At 41.6% G+C, this 24943-nt stretch overlaps 1 protein-coding gene across 1 annotated transcript in view; it reads left to right on the top strand.

Annotated features, from left to right (window-relative positions):
- Positions 1-13071: 13071 nt before the first annotated feature.
- OCA2 (OCA2 melanosomal transmembrane protein) overlaps positions 13072-24943 on the top strand; it is a 191041-nt gene continuing 179169 nt past the window's right edge. Inside the window, exon 1 of the mRNA XM_061459769.1 lies at positions 13072-13154. The gene's annotated coding sequence lies outside the window, so the exon portion shown is untranslated. The remainder of the gene's footprint in view (positions 13155-24943) is intronic.

The following is a 24943-nucleotide window of genomic DNA, read 5'->3' as shown; positions in this document are numbered from 1 at the left end:
TAGTTGGATATTGATTTGCCATCTTGAACTGTCCATCTGAGAAGCCTGTGCCAATGTATGCCAGAGGTGAACAAACCAAATTCAATTAACTAGCAAACTTAAAAGACAGATTCATCTTCTGGAGCACACAGGAACAAGCAGCCTTCCCAGCAAGGAAAGCCAGAGGAAATCTATCTCTGGCAGACAGCTCTGTGGTCATTTTCTAAGGCTAAGACAGAGCTGGTGGTCCTGTCATTCAGGCCCCAGTGATAATAAATGAGCCTACCCTGCACTCTATACAGGAGGTCGCTGAGTGTTTCACATACCAAGCTACAGTTTTCATCGCACTGGTCAGCCCTGCACCTATTATGCCTCACCAACAGCAGGAGGACCCACAGGGAACAGCAGAGAACCCACGAACCTCCGACCCTTGCTCACAGCATGCTGCTGGCAAGAAGATGTGCGTGCATCCCAGCCCTGTTTTCTGTGCTTGGATCCACTGTGAAAGGCTCCATGCACCAGGTCATGGGATGCAGCCAGGGAGGGATGCAGATAACAACGGTACCCTTTCAGCTCTGGGCCTTGAAAGGTGGCTTTCACTGCCTGCCTCATGCTGCTCCCGCTCCCAGCTGCAGCCCTGGAAGCTGCATCAGTCCCGCACGTCAAACGCTGCCCGTCTTCACAGGACAGGAAGCTGCCAGACATCCATGTTTTGCTTCAGGGGCACAAGGACAGCAGAGCAGCATCCAGGTGATACAGGAAGGGCTACTAGGACCATTATGTTACCCTTACTTGCATAAGAAGATGCAGTTGCAAGAGCAAAAACTCTTTCATGCAAGAGCACAGAGGTCAAATCAAGCATGAGACAGTACTGACTGCACAAGAATAGCTCCATGTTCAAATGTCATCCCATATACTTAAGGTTAATCATAAGTCAGCTGAGGCAAAGATAAATCTTTATCTGTGTGGATCTCTCTGGATTTCAAAGATAAATCTTTATTTGTTCGGATTTCTCCCTCTCCGTAGAGAAACAGTTATTGAATGGCTCCAAATTCTACATCTCTCTGCACCTATGCTGGTCTCCACATGTATTCCAGAGTAACCACGTATGCCCCGTCTCCACTTCCCAGCCCTGCACTGGTCTGGAGTGGAGCGAGAAAAATAATATTTAAAGGATACCTATGATGTTGCCATGCAGAGGCAAACCTAAATGGGGTTATGGAGCCATTGTTTCTGTGTGTTAGGCAGAGTGGAGAATACGCCTCTAGCAGATGTGAAACCGATTTGCTTAAACTGTGAAGTTGTCTAAATTTTTCATAAAAGAAGGTATTTGACTGCTATGATTTTTCAGTAAAGCTTAATAGTGGTTCACAAGGGTTTTTTTCCCATCAAAGCTGCATATTCCTCTCCCATTCTTTTGTTATACATGTGTATATTTAATAACGATACCGTAATTAATGATACACATGTACTTTATATACAAGTTGCTAGAAAAGTTACAACGTTGTTAGGACAGCCCAGTTTCACAGAATCCATGGTGTCAGTCAGGTTGCGCAGAAACATCTCTACCTCCACAGGGTTTAACTCCACGTTTGCCAAACTGGTGAAAAGAATTTTCTTTTCAGGCTCTTCATATCTGGCTCCCATAAGCTTACCGATGAGAACATCTCACCATAAATCTTTGTCTCCATGTCAGACTTGAATGGAGGAGAGGAGTATTTCACAAGGCACTGTTTCATCTCACTTCACAGCTTTTGTCTCTGACCTTTTACTCTTCATGGGAAAGGAGCGTTCATGCCTTTGGGAATGACAAAAATGTGTCACATTAACATCAAGAGGGCTGTTAAAAAGGTCCACACCCAGTAATGCCCACTGTCCTATTTTTTGCTTCTCCTTTTCTATCTGCTATATCGGCATTCTGTGCCAGCCACAGATATTAAGCCTCTTCAAGATGTAACTTGCCATGAGTGACCTGGGCCTTTCATTTCTTTAAGGGTCCAGTATCCTACAACAGAAAACTGGATTATAATGACTAAATAACAATTTAGTAAAAACTCTATTCACTGATGTAACTCAGTCAGACCAAAAGCCATACCAAAAGAAACCAGCTCTGTACCATCAGCTTGGGCATCCTCCAGGGACCATCGCTGACCCTGCATTTCCGAGTTACATGCGAATGCTTATCTCTGAGGGGTGGATCTTGTCACACAGGGTGCTGAGGACTGCTCGAAGTTGGCAACACAAAGTCCATCTCGGTGGTAGGAAAACGTCATTTCACACAGTAGTAGCGTGGTTGTGATATTATTAGGATCTGCTGTCTTCTTTGAGCAACAGATGAGTTACTGAAAACTCATGAAATGACCCCAAGACCAGCCACATCAGTAAATGAGTGCTTTAGAAAATGAACGCTAAAAGTAGTTGCAATATACCTTTGTTCTAAAAGCAGCAGGAAAGTTGGATCTAGGCTCCAGTGGGTAGAGGGGGCACTGACTTCTCCTGCAAACACTACTGTATCAGAGTAGTTTTGAGGCCATAAAGTAACCCGAATCTCCCAGAGGTGCCACAGAACAGTTCTACCACCTCCCCTAAGGCCTTATCAGCAATTGTCACCACCCTATAAGGGATGAGAAGGTGGTAAGACAGTTCCTCCCACTCCCTAATGGAGAGAAACAGCTCGTACAGCTGTCTTTCAAATTAACCTGTAAGCAAGTTCTAGCTAGGGATTTTGTCCTCCCTACTTTTCCCTTCAAAGTCTTGCATGAACAGATATCCTAAAAGCAGTCTTTTAGCATGTGAGCCATTTCTGTGGCCAGCTATTGTAAACAGATGTTTGCTCAAACTATTTTCCATTAGCTGTCTTTATGTTCTGTAACTCTTACATCTTTGACAAACAATACCCAGATCAACATTAATTTATTATAAAAATAAAAGGTTAATCCTACTTGCATTTCCTGGCTGTGGTTATGCTGACCACATCCTTCCCAACTCTTGTGATGCAAGTAAGCACAGTCACCTTCTGCCTGGTCTTTTCTCTTTCTACCCAGTGCTCACCTCTTTGAGGCTTCTTTCATGAGCACAATGATGTACATTTTCCTAGACCAGTGAGCATCGGTTGCTTGTCCTCTACTCTTCTTTCAGGATGGCGGCCTTTTCTAGGTAGGATGAGCCGATTCTCTACAGTGCACTGCCTGGCAAGAGTAAAGTCTTGGCCCCATCAAAGAAATGTGTGTAGTATTCCTACAAGATCACTTGTATCAATGCAGCCTATGTGTTGAAATAGCTTTTCTGTACAACACAGGAACTTTGATCTCCTGACTTCTGGTCCTGTGCCTTAACCACAGAGGAAGCTTGAAAATCTCCCACAGGCTTCTCCCTGGTCATGCTTATACGTGGGTACCCTAACACTCGTGAAAACTGCCTGGGAACAAGCAAGACTGTTGTGGAATCAAACATCAAAATGGTATTGACTACCTGCAGCATGCAGGCAGTTTAATTTGTTGAACCAAGACTGAGAGGCAAATCCAGGGTCTGAAGCCAAGAGTGATTTCACCTGGAGCCAAGACTGCCACACCTGATAGTGTGGCTGGATCCAGACTTAGTCTTAGACTTGGTCAGCGGTTTATGTCTGAAGGATTGTATGTGCAGTCAATCCTTATATCACTTAGCCAAGATTTCAAAGTTTAGCATACTATTAATCACATACTAATAGCATACTATTATGAGTACCTGACACAGTAAGGATCTTCTCAACCTCGAGGAGTAACCATGAGAGGCATCCCTACTCAAGGGGACATCCTGGTATGCAGTCCACTGCCATGCAGGAGACATCAGCAGACACTGGACTGTCTACTATGTAACTATCTATGGAGTAAGATAATTGACTTACAATCATATTTGCATACAAATCACACATGTCATTTTCTTCCAAACTTGAGTTGGACCTTTACCAACACTATGGTGGTCACACTGCTCGTATTAGCCCTTGGCTACTGTGCTGTTGTCTGTCTCCCCTAAATCCACTTTGAGCTGGATGCAGCCATCATAACTAGATGCATCCATTACAATTGCCACTGGTGGTTATCACTTGAGCAGAGTTATAGGAAATAAAGGTCACGTTGGGTGTGTGTGTAGCACACTGTCACAGGTAACCAAGGCCCATAATACAAAATTTGGGTCAGCTTGATATTGGCTCCAGGATAGATGATAACTAACCTTACATTGAACATGATAATATCTGACAGGCTAATATGTGAGACACTGTTGTGAGTGTTTATTATAGGCTACCTGATAAGGAGGAGGGAGGTGATAAGGCCTTCTATAGGCGTATGGAAATAGCTTCCCAGTCACAGACCCTGGTTCTCATGAGCAGCTTCAACCACTCAGATATTTGTTGGAGGGATAACACGGTCCAGTGCACGCAGTCCAGGAAATTCCTGCAGATCACTGAAGATAACTTTTTTTTATGTTATTGGCAGAGGAGCCAATGAGGAAGGGTATGTTGCTCAACCTTGTACTTATAAACGAATAAGGACTGGCTGATTCCGTAAAGGCTGGGGTCAGCCTTGGCTGTAACAAACATGGAATGGTGGAACTCAGAATCCTGCATGGGGGTAGCAAAACAACAAGCAGGACTGGAACCCTAAAGTTCTAGAGAGCTAACTTCAGCCTGTTCGAAGACCTACTTAGAGGAATCCCATGGGATAGCGCCCTAGAACGCAAGGGAGTCCAAAAGAGCTTGTCAATATTTAAGCACCGCTTCCTATCCAGGAGTACTCCAGCCAAGGCTTGATTCATTACCAGATTATAATGGACTTTCTGTCACTGAATGCCAATGAAATACTCCTGGAAGGATAATTGCCCTTTTGGAAACCGCTTCTCATTGCTGAATTGTTTAGTCTATGGTTCTTACACACTTTAGTCCACTAGTATTGCTTAATCGAGAAATACTCTCAATGTTGCTTGACTCTGACTACAGATAAAGGGACTACACACACTCTTGGCTTTTCTTTCAGGCCACAGCTTCATTTACATGATCGTGATACCCAGAAAAGCCAGTACCCAGTGTGTGAATTGCCAGTATAGCCCACTCCCAATACACAAAATTTTGTCCACTACAGGTCCAGGTGGAGACTTTCGGAAAAAGCTCAGACTCTGTTAGACCTCACAAATCCTGTCAGCATGGGCCTACCTTCAGGTGTAGCTGGAGGTCCTGCAGCCTGTCCTCATAGCTTTCACCTCTGCAGGAAGGAGCTTGGTCTTATTGCATGGGAGCCTACTGCCTGCAGGCTGTACCTGCCCCAAACACCCATCCGGTCTGCCGGGTGCCTCTCTATGTGTCTTCCAGCTGTCTGCCCAGTCCTTGTCAGATACACGCCAGCACTGTGAAACTGCTCTTGAAATGAACATTTCACTCTGCTGGGTGTAAATCTGCTTCTTTTCATGCTTGCCATCAACACTGACATTTGGATGTTCACTTCTCCACAGCTCAGTGATCATCTCCAGATAGGGCATCACACAGCTAATTCTTCTTCTGCATAGCAAGTCTGACCACACTTGCAAAAGGGTGTGTGAAAGGAGACTGGCCTCTCCTTTGAGGGTATCAGGCCAAAGGAGCCACAAACAAGAACAAGGACAAACCTGACTGCCGCATGACAGGAGAGAGCAGGACAAGAACAAACACGGTCAGTTGCACTAACTGATAAGGATGTGTGGATATGGGAATGCTTATTTTATCGGTCAGGAGGATAAGGAATAGGAGGGATAAAAACACACAGAGCCCTGAAATCTGAGCAATTAGTGTTAACAGACAAAATAACCAGAAATAAAGGTGGTCAGTGTCATGAGGACAGTCAGTCACAGTAATTGACAGGCTAGCAAGAATCTGCAGGCAAAATAGGACTTTGTGGCTGATAGAGGTGCAAACCTGAGGGTCCACAGTGTTGGAGGGGGTAGGTAGGATCGTGCCCCCTAATGAAGGACACACAGGTTGAAGGGAAGCAAAGAGGGACAGAGGAAGCAGACACAAATAGGTATAAAGGGGGCTGGTCATGTGCAAAATGGGGCTGGAGTAGTAGGGGTGTTTGGGGACACGTCTCTTTAACCTGTAGCCACTGGGGTGGGACTGACCGTGCCTGTGTCCTGCGTATGTCCATGTCCATGCATGTCTCTGGGATGCACACACAGCTTGGCCACTGGTCAAGTGGGAAGAGGCAGCCACATCACAGCCCCTGGTGCAGGCTTCAACAGCTGGGCAGGAGGGTCCCTGGCCAGGGTGGCTTAAAGAGGTGGCCACACTCTTAACATCCCTTAACAATATTGTAATAGGCATAAAACATCTCACTCAATCTTGTCACTTTGTCAGACGGCCCTTCTATTAGCTTCATTTTGGCCATGGACCCTGTTCTTTAGTTATTTAAAGGGATGCTTTAAAGTCAATGTGGTAAAACAAATGAAAATCTTGAGAAGCAGCAGAACGAGGAAGGACATGTGGAGGTGCCTTACTCAAAAAGTTTTTCCAGTTTAGGAGGGACATTCACACTTTCCTGCAGCTTAAATTCCACCTCATTTAAGAAGTCTTTTTAGTTTATTTATAAAAGGACGCTACAAATGAGGGGAGAGTATCAAAAGCCATAGTGAAACATCCCTGTCCCATCTGTTAACTACCAGGTCAAAGGATTAGAATGGTTTCATTTGAATGGTTCATCATTTGTGCCTGACAAATCACATGTTCATCCACAAATGTCAAGCATATCAGAACAAATGTCAGAAAAATTTTCACTTGCAACATGGAAGGAACTTACGCAAAACAGGTCAGTTTCTGCTGCTAAAGAGCATATTTCTTCAAAGTAGTGGTGAAACACTTTACATGGAAGGATTAATTCAAAAGTCTGTCTTCTAGGGAAACAAAGCACAACTTCATCTACTTGTTCATTTTTCAGTTTCTCCCCTTTTGGACCTCTGAAATGGCATGCTGGTTTGGGAAGAATTATTAACTGTCATATCTTGGCCACAAGTCAAACTCTTCATAAGGAGAGAGAAGGGAGAGCAGTCTGCTATGGCTGCAAGCATCCCAATTTCACGCATTTTGAGTTTACACTTCCTTGGATTTAATTTTCCTAGATGAATTGCTGCTAAACAGAACACCAAAGCTCAGCTGACAGCCAAGACCGAATGGATTGGCGCCACTGATAAAGTTGTCACAGTGAAACAAGATGTACTCCTGTGCTGGACTTCACTTTCTGGAAGTGCTGTACCCCATCCCTATTAAGGCTTAGCATCAGCAGTGAGTGTATGCAACTGCCCAATTAAGAATTAAGAATTAAGTTTCTTTTCATTAAACACTGACCTGTTCACAAAAGAGAATCCTAGAGGATTTTGCATTACATCATGCACGTGACTCCACGTCCTCTGTGCAGTCTTTTCAAAATGCTTCTTCTGAAACCTTTTTCAGGTCACGATGTCAGTGCACCTCAGCCAAACTCACTGCACAGAGCTGAGTAAAGATGTTGAGAGTCGGAAACAACTGGAACAATTCTGCTCCGTGTTTCTGTGAGATCTTTGCACAATGCTACTCACTGGCCACCAGACGACCAAACACAAAGCTTAAGCACTTTGCCTTCCAGATATCCCATCAACATTCACACTTCAAACATGCAAATCAGAAGAATCAATAGAAAAACTTTTCCACCAATCTCACACCCTTGAACAAAAGAATCATGTCACATGTTTTAATTAACACCATAATTTTTAACTGTAATACTTGTTGGGAGGTTAACCTCAATAGGCAACATCTAGAGGAAACTACGCATCTGTACATTTTCTTTAATGAGTGAAAACATTTTATCAATGAGATCCCTTATTTTTTTTCTAGAAAAGTGCTGCATGGTTTAGTTTTGCATATAGTGTGCTGATAAAGCTGCTTACAGGCGAGGCAAGTACCTATATATGCTGTCCTGAAGACTTCTTTGACTAGCATGATGTCAAGAAACAAATACGATGATTATGATTGTGAGTATATTGAGTCCCTGATAAGACTCAATGAGCTTCTCTCTTTATTAACAGGTTGGTTTTAGAAAATCAGGAATTTATCCAGGGATAACATGGGAAGGGATTTTTCTCTCTCAGTCTTCTGCAATTTCATAGTGTTAAAGCTTTATAATAAATCAAACCATCATCTTTGGTTTTACAGGGAAGTAACATATGGAGAAGGGAAAGGAGGACCAGAAATCCGTTCCTCATTTGCAAGGCTGAGTTCTTTTCATCAGACTAGGAATTTGCATCTAAAATCAAATGAAGAGAGAACAAAAATTTTTTTGACCACTTGGAACAATGGTTTTTCAAGAACAAGAAGTGACTACTCAGAAACACTGTAAATGAGGCCACAGGTAAATGTAAAATGATGTCCAAGACTTTTGTTAGGATGGGAAAGCAAAAAAGTAGTCTTAAAAAACTTTTATGTGATTCACTAATTAATGACAAAAACTGCTTCCTTACATAAAGGATACTTACTTTTTGATTTTCTTAGAAGAAAAAGTCTGACATTCTTTCTCTTTCCTCAGTGTTATACAACTTCTCCATGGTATAGTAGTTCATATGCTCCTGAAATGGGGTTTGAAGTTCAAGAATGACAATTGAACTTGGTCTCAGCACTTGGACTTAAGGCATTTAGCATGACTCACCCTTGAAAATCTGACTACAGATCTCTTTGATCAAGCTGGATGCCTACGTGGCTCCAGAGAAGGACAGCAGAAGACCACATGAGCACTTCTGTGATAGATTCTCCACTCTTTACCCTGAGGGAAAATTCAATTCAGCAGCAAAGATGAAAGGTTGCTTAACTCTTAATTCTTGCTTAATTCTTGGGGTTTGCATGTTTTTTTAAGACTCAGAAAAGACTCAGCTTTTTTCATAAACAGACAGAGAAAATCTAGAGGACAGGGCACAGGCCTTAATTTCAGAATCATCAGACATGAGAGACATTCATTGCACAGCATTCATTGCAAGAGATCTCCAGCACTTAATAGAGGCCTCTAGAGGTAATGAATTTCAAACCTTGGTCAGTTTAACAACAAATAGGTAGTTTCACCAATATTTTGAAATATCAAGTATGTCTCAAGAAGCTTACCTCATAAGCACAGTTAATATGTAAGTTTACAGAAGCTGAAATAGAACTCACATGCTAAATAAAATGAAACCACTCTGAGTTGTAAAATGTTACAATATTTGCACATACCTATCCTAATAATCAGGGAAGAAATGGTATGACATTACCTTCTACTGGATTTTAAAGTAAAATATTAGTGCTCTGGCACAACTAAATCTTGTTTTCCTACTTTGAAAAACTAGTGCATACACTGTGTAGCAAACACACCATACGTGCCTGAATGCATCTTGACTTCAACCAGTTATTCAAACAGGCTGCTCTGGATGTTTTGTCATCAAGCCTTGTACAATGATCTCATTTTCTCCGAGACAGTGTGTTATAAGAGTGTCATCATATACTTACTCACATGCAAATACCGGAAGACATCTGTCCCTTACACTTCCTCAAAAGCAATTTTTCCCCCCCTGGTGTCCAAGAACAAATTTACCTTTACTGACAACAGCAGCTTTCTCTCTGCAGTCTTTTCTAGATGTGATTTCATAACCTACTGGCATTTTTTGCATGCCTTTTTTTTTCCATTGCAGATTCTTCTGCAAGTGTTATGTATGATGCTCCATGTAGTAAATCACTACCATGTTAAATGCATTATTTTCAGGCATTATTTGAGGCGTATGCTATGTACCACTTTCTCTAGTACAAATACATGTTACCTTGCTATTTTTCTTTTATTTACTAATAGAATTAGGGAAGCAAAACAACTTTTATTAACAATATAAGAAAATCTGACGACATTGAGTCCTCAGCTTTCACACTTTCTATGCCCAGCGTACTCATGGAATGAATGAGAATGTCACAAACACACCTATGAGCGAAGCAAAGGCCACAGCACTTCACATGGAAATAATCTGCCATTAATTTGAAGCATTTCTGCCAATTCCATTGTCAGTGTGTATGCTGGAGTATGGTCTTCAGTGTCCTGTTCACTGCTGACATTAATGAGCCTCCTCCAGCCTTTCAGTGTTCATCTGGATCTTTTTGCTGACACCTCACTTTCTGCCTTTCAATGGTAATTTGTAAGCCTGCCTGCCCCAGCCATGCAATGGTTGTATTCTCCCCTCTGCCTCTTCCCCTCAACCATCCTCTGATTGCCTTTCTAGGCACAGACTTTTTAAAGAACTGACTGGACTCACTGTATTGATTTAGCCTTTATACTCCGGCCTCTGTATTAATATCTGCATCTCTATAACCCATAAAGCCATTCCCATACTTTGGGTTTCTGCCACAGTTTTGGTCAAGGCATAGTTGCTGGCTCTACAGCTCTTGGAAATGAGCCCTATCTGATTTGACACACTTTTGCTGAAATTCCTATTGCTCTTGCTTCATGGAGCTAGGAGAATAATAATATGCACTAGATGCATTTTCCTTCCATTTCTCATCTTGCTCAGACATCAGCCTCAGTTTCTCAGAACATAACAGGATACTGAAGTCATCTGGTGTCTTCTTCTGAACTATGGAGTCTTCCACGATCTGTTCAGCTTCAATTTGCACAGGATCAGCAAGTAACTTTCTGAAACCCCTTTCTATCATAAGGTGCCCATCTGCTTCCCATTTTTGTTTTGTCCCATGCATCCTGAGTGTCTTGAGTTTGCCTTTGTCTGTTTTCCCTAAGGATACCTTACCTCCTATTTTTTATGCTGGGCAACATTTTTCTGCTGCTGCAGACTGGTGAGAATCACTTCAGTTAATCTCTTCAGTACACTCATCTGGGTAGGCTTGACTCTTGCAGGCTTTTTATAACCTGGGAGGGAAATGCTGAAGCTTCTTCCAGCCTGGGGATGTATGCAGCTTTCGAAAACCTGGAAGAATACAGCGAGTCCATGTCATCATGTAGAACTTGTAGTTTCTGTGGTCACAGCAGACTCCAGATTACCACTAGAGTGCATGGAGCTGCTTATCTAACATGTGAACTTCACAGGAAATGTTTCTTTATACTTCTTAGGATTCCTGCCTGGCCTTACACTCTTAATCCTGTTGTCTCAGTGACACTGCACAAGTTTTGATGGAAACGTAGGTTAAATGAGTTAATGGGTGTTTAGTGAACTCTTATGGCAAAAAAAAAGTCTGCATCCCTTTGAAGTGTGCCCTCCTGAAATACTACAATTTCTATGCAGTTCAGCAATGTCTTATTCACTCCTTACCCCGTTTTCTGTCTTCTGCATTTTACATCATCTGTATAGAGGGAAACTTACTCTTTTTCTGTATTTTTGAAGCATCTCCTGCTTTGGGATCCTCAGCCATGGCTGAAGCATCTAAGCAATAGAAACACAAATGCATTATTTTAAAGTTGGAGGTGAATAATTTATCTTAATAAAGAGATTCTTTTTTTGTACCAAATAAGCTTTGAAAGGAGAATTGGGATCACCTGTCTGCATAAAATTGGATGGGAGGACACCTGTATATTTATAATCTGTCTATAAATTAATATTTTCATGGAAATTATATTTTCTACGATTAAGAAGGCTTGTCTCACTGGCAGGTCTACTATGACACTAGAGCAGTCATGGAGTATGTGTCCTTTGATACTGAGTATAGGTATAAATAGATTTATATTCACAAAGCATGAGCAGGCACTTCCTGAGATACAGGGGTGTAAATAATGTCCTAGGGTCTACGATGTTGTCACCTTGGTGTTTGCAGACAATCAGACTAAACTGGAACCTATTTTTACAATAAAAGAGCATCTATTAGATACACTTTATAGCCTAGGAGAAAAAAAATCCCCAAAGTTTGAAAAGCATACTTTTGGACAATTAAGTAACTCCAGCAACAACACAAATGGAGCAATTCAACAGAAACTGCAAAATGGTCTACCTTAGTGCATTTCCTCACCAGGCTCATAGAGTAAGCGCCTCTCTCAGGAATAAGGTAAAAGAGACAGGCAATGGATGTGCATTCATGATGCACATCAAATGGAAACATTGGAGATAACTATTGATGACCTTATGGGTAATCCTGAGGGAGCTAGAAGTGCTCATCTCTTCCTTGAATCTTAGAAGGTCAAAAATAGTTATTCATCTTTCAAGAACAATTGCTTCTTCAGAAAGGCTCAGATAGCAAAAACCATCATTACCGCTTAATGTCATGAAGTTCTTCAAGGCAAAATGTCAACAGCGTCATTCTTTTTTTTGAAGAATGAATTTCATATTACTTGCCTTTGTCTTATTCTGCTTCTTGCTATCATACTAATGTAGCATCTGTTTCCTTAGTTGACATAAAATGTATGGGGAATATAGATTATATTTTATCATTTTTTGTCTGATATTGGCAAAAAAGAGTTTGGGTGGTGTGGTGCTTAATCAACATTGCAGTGATTGCAGTGTAATTTGTAAATCTTTGAAATTACAGAATAAAGAATGAGAATGAGTGTTGGTCAGTATAATATTTTTTAGTGCTTTCTGATGGCAGAAAAAGTGAGTTTTCACTCTCCTTTCAAATACAACCAGTTTTTCATAGTGAGAACTATTAAATCTGCTCTTTTATAACTTCTGTGGCAGTTTCATAACAGTACTTCTGCTCTGTTTTCTTCTTGCTTCCTGCCCAAACTCAGGGCAGTGCCTGAAGTGTCTGCTCAGTGAAGCTAATAGTGATCAGTGTGCTCTTCCTCTTCTGCCTCTTGTTACATCTATCTCAGGCTTCAGAAGAGCTGTGTTTGGGCAGGGAGTAACGGGTGCTGGGAGTAAGTCAAGTGCTAGTTCCTCACTGAGATCACATGATGGCAAATCTGGGAATTCCTGCCTCATTTATGAGTGTGCACAGGATACAATGTCACTCTCTCCCCATCCAGAGATGCTTACTCCAAAGAACTGAGCTGAATTCCATAGCGACAAGGTCATTTACCCAAATAAACACTTTCTTCAGAAAACACCAGGCATCTTGCAGCTCCCTCAGCTGAACCAAGTCTCTTTTTCTTTCAACATCTGTGATTTTTTTTGTTTTATTTTTATTTGATTTCATTTCAGAGGTTTTTATTTTCAAACAAAAGAACTGCTTCAGGAATTCTTCAAAAGAGCAGGTAAAATGCAACTTTTCTACAAGAAATGTTTTCTAGAATAGCTTGTTGTAATTCAGTTATCTTGAGGGGATGAGTTTTAATATATGCAATAAAATATTACATATAAAAAGTTAGTCAAACTTTGCAAATAGCGCAGGATCTCTCAACCGCATTTATGTATACCTGAGCATTCAGCTTTTTAAAACATCAGTGAGACACATTGAGTTACAGTGTTTAATGGTTCTTTTAGTTACATTTCCTTTTACTTTTACATTTCCTTTTACTTTTACATTGTCGCAAGCACTAACCTTTCCCAGAATATTTAATATTTAAAAGATTGTTTTAACTTACGTTAGATTGTAGATTCTTTCAGGACTCAAACTTACTTGTATTTTTAATGGATATTTTTTGCCTCTCCTATTTAATTTATGTACAAGGGAAATGCTTCAGGCTTACTTTTGGGGCTAGATAATTCTGTAAAATATGAACCTTCATGTTCAAAAAGCGTGTTTAGGTCTCTGTGTTGAGATAAAACATTGTGTTGTGGAGTGAATTCCTGTCTGAAGTAAAATGATTTAATGAAAAATGAATGCAGCAGGCATATACTCCCATTCCTATTCAACAATTTTACTCATGTTGGCTGTATTTGTAACAGGCTGTTGTGATTTTTCCAGTCATCTTGCTGGAGCAGTCTGCCAGCAGGAGAGCAGTCGCAGACCAACAATGGACTTGCCTGTTGTGCTCAGCCCTGCATTTGTGGCAGGTCTAAGAGGGTGAAACTGTCTCACCACTTCCCAAGAGCTTGAGATTTTACAGATTAGGTGTGAACATTTGGTTTTCAATGAAATTTAAGGCAAGAGGTTGGGGGATTAGTCATTTAAATGTTGCTATATATTTTTATGGGGAATATTCGTATGTATATTTTTGAAGATAAAATCTATTACATATAGATGTAATACAGATGTGGAAGAGCTGCAGCTTTCAAGAGGTATGGTTTAGCTGAAGTATAGGGATATTTTCGTGCTTCTTAATATACTCATAGGTGGAAAACAGACTCTTATTTGCTACCTGAACTCTCATAAAGAAAAGTTGGTCTTCTCATATACTGCCATCAGAATTCCTGGTAGTTTCACAAGGGGAACTCCTGAATTGCTGCAAAAGCTTAGCTTTCAATGCAGACCTTTATCTATCAGTAGGAGGCTAATTTGGACCTCATCAGTTCTCTCCTGAAGCATCCATATGCTTTCCTCTGAGTTGAGCAGGTCACCATGAGTTAATCTTAAACATCACAGGAACAAAGAAGGGAAACATGGATGACAGAATTACTGAAATTTAGGGCTGAACAGATCCTGGTGAGTTAATGAGAAGAATTGCCTGGCTTATAGGGTTTTTTTACAGCAAAATCTAGGAGGAGAAATAGTTCCTCACCACAAGCCTTTAGGGAAGATCTCTCAGCAGAAAAAGAGGAAAAGAAGGAAAACGTAGGCTTGCGGCCATGTGAAACTGTTGAGGGACACAGCAGAGTGTTAGTCTAAGGGATGTGCTTATGTTTTTCCCTTCAGAAGGTGTGTTAAAATAAGCTACAGCCTACTAAGAGAACTGAGGAATTTAAACTTTTGCCCTCTTTTCCATTAATAGAGAAATAACGTACAAAACAGATAAAATGTATCACATAAGAAGAGCCTTGTTAGTCCGAGACAATACAACAATTATTTCTACACGGTTTCCCAATAACAGTAGCTGTAGAAATACTGAGAAAAAACCTCCACAATATAATGAATATATTTTTTTTTCTTTCTGTGACTGGGTGCTCTTGCCAAATCACATTTTCCCCTGAGGATTAACTTTGAACTGCCAATTAAAAGTTATTGCTAAATCCTGTTACAGCAGAAAGCCTTCAGGTTATTATTGTTAAGATTTGGCCGTGGTCTCTCTCACAAAATAGATTAAACTGCTGGGGTTTTGGTAAATTACTTCTGTAGAATAGCTACATAGCCATTATATGTTTTAGGGGAAGGGTGGCAACTGTATTCAGTTAGGGTTACTTTATTCAATTAAAAACAAAGGGGAAAAAAGTGAAATTGAGACAAGAGCAAATATTACCACATTGTGTTGATAGTGCAATAAATTTTGCCTATTTGATACAGTGATGACCTGGTTTCTTCTTCAAGAGCGTTACAAAACCCCATCAGCCAGTCCTGCTTACAAAAGAAAATTATTACTTAAGTCTGTGTACCAAAGGTTGGATGACTTTTCCTACAATTTTTGGGCAAAGAGCCATAATACTGCAAAAATCCTACTATTTTCCACTGTGTGTCTCACTGCTTCGAGCAGGGACAAATTGAGCATTATCTTAGAAACCACCATGTGGTAATGGTTGGCAGATGTTTGCTTTTTTAATGTAGTCACTGTAGGATCATCATCAGCTCTAAAATCTGTGTGTCCAGCTAGGAACAGATCAAACAAGAAAGAGGAATGAACCCACTGATATTTCAGTTTGGCAGAGAGAAGAAAGGAAACAGTCTGTGTCCATTAGAAAATCTGTATAGGACTGCCAAAACCATTCATTAACTCTAAGTGCAAGGTTCTGCACCTGGGCCGGGAAATCTCAAGCACAAACTATAGGCTGAGTGGAGAGTGGATTCAGAGCAGCCCTGAGGAGAAGGACTTGGGAGTGTTGGTTGATGAGAAGCACATCATGACCCAGCAGTGTGTGCTTTTGCTGTGCAGAAGCCTAGAAAGCCAAGTGTATGCTGGGCTACATTGAAAGGAGCATGACTCTTCCCCTCTATTTGTTCTTGTGAGACCCTACCTGGAGTACTGCATTCAGCTCTGAGACCCCCAGCCTAAGAAAGACAGACCTGCGGAGGAGGGCCACAAGGATGATCAGGGGGCTGGAGCACCTCCCATACGAACACAGACTGAGAAAGTTTGGGCCTTTCAGTCTGGAGAAGAGAAGGCTCTGGGGAGACCTTAGAGCAGCTTCCAGTACCTAAAGGGGCCTATAAGAAATCTGGAGAGGGACTTTTTACAAAGACATGTAGGGATAGAACAAGGAGCAATTGCTTTAAACCAAAAGAGAGGAGATTCAGCTTAGACATTAGGAAGAAATTCTTTACTGTGAGGGTGGCGAGGCACTGGCACAGGTTGCCCAGAGAAGCTGTGGCTGCCCCATCCCTGGCAGTGTTCAAGGCCAGGTTGAACAGGACTTTGAGCAACCTGATCTAGTGGTTACGCTTATTATTACAATTATTAATTTAATTTAGCATAGAAAATTGATCTGCAAAATGTCTGTTTTAATTACATAAACCTTCTTGGCATGATAAGCCCTATAACTTGTAATTTCAAAATTGACAAGAGCATTGATTATTCTTTTTCAAGGGGCTGGCCTATGATTTCTCTGGTTGCTTAGCAAAAAGGGACAGCAGGGTTTTTCTGTTTGTTTCATTGGTTATTTTTATTTTATTTTATATATTTTTTTTTAATTTATTTTTCCCTGTACTACTTCCCAGCTACCGAATTCTACTTAGCCCAACAAAACTGCTTTCTGCTAACACAGCTGTGATGCTGTAGCTTGCAGCTCAGCCACCAGAGGCTTGGATGTGGGGAACGAGCTAGTGCCTCATTCAGCTACTGCCATAGCTGGGCTGCAGCTCTCAGCAGCTTCACAGAGAGTACCTGCAAAGAGCTCTTCTCCATCAAGATTAGAGTTGGTGCCATAATTTTTCACCAATGTATATAATGACCCCTGAGCAAAGTTTAGTCAAATAAAATGGAGAGAACTTGGCCATAGTGGGGTACTCCAGGGCTGCCCTAAATCCAAAGGCTTGCTCTGGTCTCAGGCCTTACACTTGACGGTGTAGTATTTTCCATTGTCCATGGGAGCATTTGTTAAATATCTCATTTTTTTACCTGTCTTCAGACCAGGAGGACTTGAAGCATCCGTTTTCCCCCCAGTCCAGCAGCAGGAAGGCAATATGGTTAAATGAGTTCTTTTGGATCTGTGGGTTCCTGATTATATGGATTTGTTAATTACTCTGAAGGGAGGTGGCTGTCCCATAAGGCATGAGGTACAAGTGTGATGTATTTTGTGTTCTGTGGGGAGCAGCAGCAGGGAGAGCACAGCAAAGTGCCTCTTCCAGCTGCACGATGCAGGAGCTGCTTCAGCAGGGGTGCTGGGAAACTTTCTGGAAAGGATTTTGTTTGAAACTAAATCAAAACAGAAATACAAATGTGACAGTCCATATTCCTTGAACAGCAAAGGGTGTTTATGGAAGATTTTCTCTCTGAAAGAGTTTATCTTTCAGAGTAATAATGAAACACAGCAATTTGCAATAGCTTTCATAGAAATACATTTTTGTTATGGCTTTGTAGGTTTGTAAGCTTGTAATTTTTTTTTTTTTTTTATATATATATATATATTTTTAGCAGGACAATTGGATTGGCTAAAGTGCTTCATGAAACTGTATTTAAGCCATAACACAAATACCACAAATACATATCTTTTTCCGTTTTCTTGGGAATAGGGCAGGGCTCAAGGTGAACAGTGCCAAAAGATGTACTAAGTATAAATTGGAGAGATGTTGCAACTATTCAGGATATAGCACTGCAAACTACTCTCAGACTAGTCTTAGAGTGTCTTAAAACACAGCCTGTCTTATGTCAGACATTAATCATAACCTATAGGCATATGCATAGTTGAGGCAATATCTCTTTGTCTGTAGAGACATCATCCAATAGTTGTATGATGTTGAAGGAGCCATTTCTCTGTTTACACATCTTCTCCTAGTGATTGATCTTTACAAATGGTATATGTTAATTTTAGTCATTGTGGCTCTTTGCAAGGACCCTTAACTTTAGTTCCTAGTGGAATTCATACTGTAGAAGCAACCTTCACAACACTGTAGAGATCTCATGATAGATGGGTAATTTAGAAATTTGTTCTAATCAATCTAACGAGAATTTTGTAGGTGGAAATATTTGTCAAGGCAGTGTCATTTATCATCAGTAATGTTCATACTATAAAGCACTTTTGAATGTTTGTCATTTGTGTTCAAGAATATATGCAGGAAGATTTCTGGTTAAGAGGGCTCTTTAAAACAGAAAGAGTTTCTACCTTTTTGGTAGCTCTGAAAATATGTTTTCTTTTACCTTTTTAAATACAAAATGCACCTTCATGAATCTCTGTTATTAATCTTCTATTTTCCTGATTAGGTAATTAAACATTTTTGCTTTGTCTCATCAGTAGCAGGGAGAATTTCACCTGGCAATTGTGAATAGCAGTGGGCTAATTATAGAGTCTAAATACAAATACTGCTGGAAAACTTGGAAAAAAAACCAAAGGAAGCCCTAGGATATACATGGATGAGACAGCTGTGTGCCTCAAAGATAAGGCCCTGAAAATTGGCGACAGAGGGAGGGAGAGGAAGAGACACTTCAGCAGTGCTTCTGTAGGAAATGAGGCAGCTGAACACACTCACTAATAGGCACAAGAAAACTTACTGGGAGTCCCTTAAATACCCTCAAACATGGCTCAAGCTTCAGTAAAGGACTTGGTTTTTTCAACACTAAATTCAGCTTGTTATAATCAATTGAAGGCTAGACCCCCTTAGTTTTTTGTATTGGTGTTTTATACTTGCTTATATAACTGCTAATACATATTTTCCAAAATTGGCAGTCTTGTGCTTGTATGCCCTTGCTTGGTTTACTTTAAAACCTCCTAGTGAATGAATAGGAGCTAATTTAGTTTATAAACCAGTGTTTTACCTTGCAGATACAATGTCCCATTGAAATTATTTTCCCTGGTGTGTTACACTAAGAAGCTCAGAAGTACAGGAGAGAAAGTGCTTAACTATAGCCAGTAGCAGACAGTTATCCTTTATCTGAGCTGGAGCTTGGCAAGCTTGCTGCCCATGGATGACTCTTCATGTGACAGCTCCAGAAGACTTGGACAGAGCAGGGAATTGGGGTAGATTGCTGTAAGTGTGCAGGGAAATGGGAGGTTTATTCATAAATCCCCACGTCCTCCCACGGTGGATTTTGCATCCTGATTGTCTGTGTCTAACCAGGAATGCCTCATTGGCGTCTGAAGGATTTTACGCAACAGTCAGGCCAGTCAGCTAAGGGACAGGCGTCAGCCAAACACTCTTACTACTATCATGTGCATTGGGGTCTGGCCCTTGCCTGGTACAGTTTGGTGCAGTACTCACCATCTTCTTTAAAGCAAACATCCTTCTAGACAGCCTGGGGTTCAGACTATGGTGGTGGATTGTGCGCATGGGGTGGAGGATGAACTTTTCGGAGGTGCCTTGGTAAAATAAGGCCATATATTAGCTTTGAAAACTGACCTTATGGATTGAGAGGGAGATATCCAGTTCTGCCTAAAACCTTCCTGAAAGGGAATTACACTTAAGAAACATTTACCATTGGTGTTGAGTTGAAATGAAGAATCCAGGAATAAGTGGCAGATGAAGACTCTGTGAAGGACAGTCTGGTGCTTGTGATGTGCTTGGTCCCGGGAGACGCAAAATCCACATCTGTGTCTCCCCTCCTGGTTACCAGGAGCCCATTCCCTTCTTACATTGGGTTCACATACTCAGGGAGCACCTGGGTCAAACACTGGGTTGCTTTGGGTATCCCAGATGACAGTACCTTAGTCTGCCCTAGCTATCTTTGAAGCCAGGCCTGGTTTGAGCAGGATCTGGACAAGGCAGTCTGCAGAGGTCCCTACCAGCCTTGACTGTTCTTGTTCTATGTCCTTTGCAGTAGGGCTTTAGCTGGCTTCAGGTCTTCCAGGGAAGAAACTTCAAGCTGCATCTTACCCACAAGAAATAAATACCTTGTCACAGGCTGACAAGTCCTCTTTTCCCTAACCCAAGAGATACGCATTAATTGGTAGAGTTGACCAGTTTGCAGAAACTGGTGTAGCTCCAACAGCTTCTTCTGGTACATATTAGCATCAAAATACCCAAAGTCAGGTCAAATGCTGGGCTGTTGCGATTTTCAGATGCATATCTAGTGTTGAACCACAGATTTTAATACACCTCCCCTGTATTCCAAATGAGCCCTTGGTCTTCTTGATGCTTTAGAATCCTTCTTCCAGTCTGGTTTTAACCAGAATGTCTACAGTCATCCAGGGAAAAAACTTCTTTTAATAAAATATCACTTCCAATGGAGTGTCACTTGCCAGGAGATATTTGCAACAGGAAGTTGTGAATACTTGATGTTTTCACGGGTTCAAAAGATGGCTGGACAAGTTCATGCCATGGAAGTCCAACAAGGGTTGTGGAGAACAAAACTACCATCACCTGGAGCTGCAAATCCTTGGAGACTGGGGAAGGCAGGACATGGACTTGGGGCAAGGGAAGGCAGCTGTGAGCTGTCCTTGGATAACTGGTCCATAAGCATGACCTTGTCTGTCTGACAGGTGAGCTGAACTGTGCCTTAACTTTCATCTTCCTGCATTTCAGCAGCAGCACTGTGGTTCTTCTTCCACAGACCCCATCCTAATGTGATAGCGTATCCTTATGACAGTCTTACAAACTAATGTACATGTTTAAGAAAAGAAATGTTTTTGCAAGCACTTCTTTTATATCTCTGACTTCATCCAAGGAAGGGAATGAAAGGAGTTTCTTGTGCCATTGTGCATTTACTGTTTTGTTAGGCTGCAGGCTATCATTGTATATGTAAGTTTGGGCTGCAGCTAGTGCTTTGTGCTTGTGCCTGCCTGTGAGCATTTTTCCTAGCTGAGTAAAAATCAAGAACAGGAAAGAAAAGGAGTTTAAAAAAATTAAATGTGAATTTAGACTGAAAGAAACATCTTCTCTGGAAAAGTAGATGTAACAGTCACACACACACACACACACACACACACATAACCATTTACATTTAGACCTTGTATTTGAAAGATTTAAGGGCTGTTGCTCCATGTCTGTATCCTGAGTGACCAGTGATGCACTAGAATTTCATAGAGAGGGACTATCTGGTTGTTAGGGAGTACTCCTTCCCTCTTAGTACTATACAATGCTGTAATGTTTTTCTCCTGAAGAAGGAAGCTGAGTAATTTCAATGAATAATATGGTCTTTGATATCAATGAATAATTTCATGGGTTTTTATTTAAGCACCATGTGGAAATGAATTTTCTTCTTTTTCTCCTTGACATTTTCTGTTACAAGACATCCTTGTTAGCTTCCAAGACCGCCTAAGCAGTGAATTTTTTTCATGCCAGCCATGACAGTTTTAGCTGGGTCTGCCCTGGTGGAGAGGATGCCTTGCCTCCAGTGCCCTCCTTTGCAGGGGCACTGGATGCTTTAGCTAGAAGCCAGAAAATCTCTCAATAAGCTAAAAGGTAACTGGCCATCAAAAAACCCTAGAGTAACTTTACATACAATCGCACCTAACTTGGTCTGGGGTTGAGCAAGGACTTGATGTATCAGGAGACATGCCTTCTACATCCCTTTTTCTGTTTTCAAGGAATTTCTCACCAGATAAGTACTAATTTATGCAGTGCATCACCTGGTCACTTCTCTTTGGTTAGCATGTGACATACTTGCTGTTGCGTACACACAGTCCAGCACAGGTATGTGGCAAATATATGAGGGTTATAACTTTATAAAGGCTGTATGATCATAGTACCCTGAGAATACCATTTTCTGCTAACATTTTTTATGCACCGGATCTCATTACCTGGCCCTTTTTTTTTTGTCTTGGATATATAGATTGCTTGAGCACTAGAACCCAGTGTAGAACCAGTGTAGTCTGCCCTGCGGAGAAGGACTTGGGGGTGTTGCTCAATGAGAAAATGAACATGAGCTGGCTTCAGTGTGCGCGCTTGCAGCCCAGAAAGCCAACCATATCCTGGGCTTCATCAGAAGGAGCGTGACCAGCAGGTCAAAGGAGGTGATCCTGTCCCTCTACTCTGCTCTCAGGAGACCTCACTTGGAGTATTGTGTGCAGTTCTGGTGTCCTCAACATAAAAAGGACATGGAACTGTTGGAACAAGTCCAGAGAAGGGCCACGAGGATGATCAGGGGACTGGAGCACCTCCTGTATGAAGACAGGCTGAGGAAGTTGGGGCTGTTCAGCCTGGAGAAGAGAAGGCTGCATGGAGACCTCATAGCAGCCTTCCAGTATCTGAAGGAGGCCTATAAAGATGCTGGGGAGGGACTCTTCATTAGGGACTGTAGTGATAGGACAAGGGGTAACGGGTTAAAACTTAAACAGGGGAAGTTTAGACTGGATATAAGGAGGATGTTCTTTACCCTAAGGGTGGTGGGTCACTGGAATGGGTTTCCCATGGAAGTTGTGAATGCTCCATCCCTGGCAGTGTTCAAGGCCAGGTTGGATGAGGCCTTGGGCAGCATGGTTTAGTGTGAGGTGTCCCTGCCCATGGCAGGGGGGTTGGAACTAGATGATCTTAAGGTCCTTTCCAACCTATTTCCAACTATTCTATGGTTTTATTCTATTTGGGTAAGCCCCTCTTAGGAGATTATCCTAGGCAACATGTCTAAGGTCCTGATGAAATGCTTGCATGTACTGAAGATTTTATGACTGAGGATGTCAGCAATGACTCTGTTTTGTCCATTCCCTTTCACTGCTCCTTATAGCACATTTTGCATCTCTTTCTGATCTTATTTTTTAAGGCTTAATTGGGTATCAGTCTCAACTCTGTCACAACATATGTGCTTCAGCTTCACTAAATTAAATAATGGTAAATGAGTTCATTTGCATGCATGTAGGAACCACAGTGAAGCCAAGTCATTGCAGCCTGGCTGAAAATATGAAACCACATATAGCTTCATTTTGATTTCAAAAGTGTGTATTTTTCTGTTTTGCCAGAGGTACAAATAGAGAAATATTTGTCACTGACTTCAGTGAGGACAAAGTTCTTCTCATTTCACAGAAATGAAGGTGTCATGCAAAGCATTTTTCTAAAGCAGATTTGAAATATGAATACCCAAAGAAGTTACTGGGGGAAGAGCTCTTGCGTTATACTGAACATGTCTGGTGTTTCGCAGCAGGTCCCCCTGTGGTTATCCCTTTCCAGGTCTGACACAAAGGTCCTGGTGAGGACTGTCAGAGCGGCAGCACTGGGAACAGAGCCTGCACACCATGACCATGCTCCCAGGTTCACAGTGATGATGTGCTTGTATGTTCCAATCCAAAGACCATCATCACACAGCTCGAAATTTCTTTTTTGCTATCTTCAGGTGCTAGCTGGTCAGCAGGCAGCCATTATGCGGTAGCTGTTGTGCTGGAAGAGATTTTGTGCTCCAGTTTGGAGGTAAATGTTTCCAGAGATGCATTTCTTATGGATAACAGCACAGGGAATCTGATATTTCCCTCAGTAAACCATTTTCCTGTAGCTTTTTTCTCTGATGGGGTGCAAAAAAAAAAAAAAGTTTAAATTCTACAAAACCCTCTGACAGTGTGAAGCCATTTACCTTGTACAAAATCCCTTGGGCTTAGGATAGGCAGGAAAGGGGCTGCTGCTGGTCTGGAAGTCTTGTCCCTCTGCCTTACATACTTAGTACAAACAGGAGTAAGTGTATTTAGTATGCATCTTCAATTTACAATGGGGTATTTTATTCTTTGCCTGGCTGATGACAGACAATGTTGTTGCTGATAGACTAGCAATACTGCTGTGGTTTAAGTTTATTTTAATCTCAAATGACTAAAAGTTTCACATGTCTGATGTGGTAAGTTCATTGATGCAATGTTTAGATGTAGGAAATCTGAGGCAGAGGTTTTAAAAGGTGACAGGACACTGACCAAAGTTGATATCTTCTGGTGAGGCTACATTTTAACCCCCTGTCCTTGCTTCCTCAGTCTGCGCATGCCAGCCCACGTTCACTGCTTATGAAAATATCAGGGATATGAAATGTGTGATATGCAGGCTTTTGAGTTTCTTTGTCTCTCTTAAGAGATCCTGGAAAAGAGAAAGCTTTGAGGATATCTTAGTGTTGTCTTTAACATGAAAAGGCGGTTCTAGAGCAGGTCTCGTCTCAGATGTGCACAGTAAAAGGCAGGAAGTGACAGACTCAAGCTACAGTAAGAAAAATTCTGCTGGCATATAAGGAATTTTTGCTCATGATGAGAGTGTGTTTGCACAGCAACAGGCAGAAGGAGGCTGAGGAATCTCCATCCTGGGACATATTCAATACCTGGCTGGACAAGACCCTGAGAAACCTGGATTCAGTTTTGCATTAGCCTGGGTTTGGATTAGAAGACCTCCACAGGTCCTTTCTAACCTAAACTATTATATGGTTCATATCATTAGGTGAGAAAGCAGCTTGCAGTATTCTGAGTGTTAAAAAGAAGAAAAGGCACTTTGCATTCATTTTCCAGGATCCCTTATTACGCCACACAATGAATTAAACAACAGCATGGATCAGTGACACCCCCTGCAAGGCTGTTAGACACTCCTGCCTGTGCAGCAGGAAAGCATGTGTGCATGGGTGGGTGCTGGGGGCAGGCGACTGCCCAGATAAGTGGGCTGCCTTTCTGGCAGTGCAGCTGCCCAAGCACAAGTGCCTTTGGGTCCCACTAACCTCACCAAGCTCCCCTTGGGTGCAAGGGTCACTTTTAGTACCTTCCAAGGAGAAGCAGGGGCTGAGATATTTCATGTTTGAAAAAAGAGTAGGGCTGATGAGAAGAGCACATAATTAAGCTCCTTTCTGGCATGGTCTATTGGAAGACATGAAGATATTTCTGAAGGTTCAGCAGTTTGGGTCTGGGAGGGGAGGCTGCAGGCACCAGCAGTCATCATCAGCTTCCTTCTCTACAGGGTGGGTGAATGAGCTTCTCCACT

The sequence above is a fragment of the Pezoporus flaviventris genome, unplaced genomic scaffold, assembly GCF_033815535.1.
Source record: "Pezoporus flaviventris isolate CSIRO_AGI_PZ_B2104156 unplaced genomic scaffold, CSIRO_AGI_Pfla_v1 ptg000030l, whole genome shotgun sequence".
NCBI lineage: Eukaryota > Metazoa > Chordata > Aves > Psittaciformes > Psittacidae > Pezoporus > Pezoporus flaviventris.
This window is presented reverse-complemented; position numbering and strand designations above follow the sequence as displayed.